This window comes from Trachinotus anak, unplaced genomic scaffold, assembly GCF_046630095.1.
Source record: "Trachinotus anak isolate AG129_WGS33_773 ecotype Australia unplaced genomic scaffold, CSIRO_AGI_Tana_v1 ptg000009l, whole genome shotgun sequence".
Taxonomy (NCBI): domain Eukaryota; kingdom Metazoa; phylum Chordata; class Actinopteri; order Carangiformes; family Carangidae; genus Trachinotus; species Trachinotus anak.
In genome coordinates this window covers 10,333,415-10,334,345 of record NW_027273860.1, presented here as the reverse complement: position 1 = coordinate 10,334,345, position 931 = coordinate 10,333,415, and positions in this window count along the sequence as shown.

Sequence of the window (931 nt, the reverse complement as noted above, 5' to 3'; positions counted from 1 at the left end):
AGGTTAGAAGTCAGGACTCCTCTCACATAAACCACGGGCAAGAACAAAACCACTTAAGTCCAGAGGCGTGATGTATTATTATCCACTAGAAATACATTTCCACAGCTGTTTCGCTTCTATTTGTAATATGACTGTGAAACTAATGAGAACAGAATGTGTCTGAAATTATATTTGCTCAACAGGGTTTGCAGAACAGGGAGCCGATATGAGACGGGATGAGAACATCAAGTTTGGTTATTAGTTGGACTGTGTTCACTGGAGGAGCAGGTTGGAGATGATTTTGAATCTACACTGGGCTATTTTGTCTAACACGGTCGTCTTTTGTGAGATGAGGATAATACCAACTGGAGTCGTTCTGAATGAACCATAGCAGCATGCCATTACTGTATGTTAGATATGGATATAGCTAGTTTATTTAGCTTTTATCTCCCTCACAAAGTATCCTCCAGTCCAGCTAAGTCTATAACAATGAGCTCCTCCCGTCTTAGCATTTCCCAAAGAAGCTATCTTCTCCCCGTCACTGAGGGAAGAATGCACACGGCAGCCGTGCAGCCGGGCTCTCCTGTGAAGGAGAATTAATCTGCTACAAACAACCTTTTATTTTCTCTACACAACTACTTGTCAGCCTCCACTAAAAGCAATTTGTTTTTGGCCCGCTTCTTCAGGCTCATGTAGCAGGACTGAGAGAGCAGTGTGGCATGTTGTTTCAAAAAGGAGAAGAGGGGGGAAAAACAGTGCTTTAATCTGATTAGACCTGGCTAAAATCCCAAACCGGGGCTGAAGTGCAGTGCTTGTGGTTTCTGAACGGCTTACGCTAAGTCTGTACCATGGAAATAATCTACTCTTAAAACCCAGGAAACAAATCAACTATGGTAAGGACATAAGTCGCTGTCATTACGGAGTCATTAGGAGAAACATTTCCATACAGCGT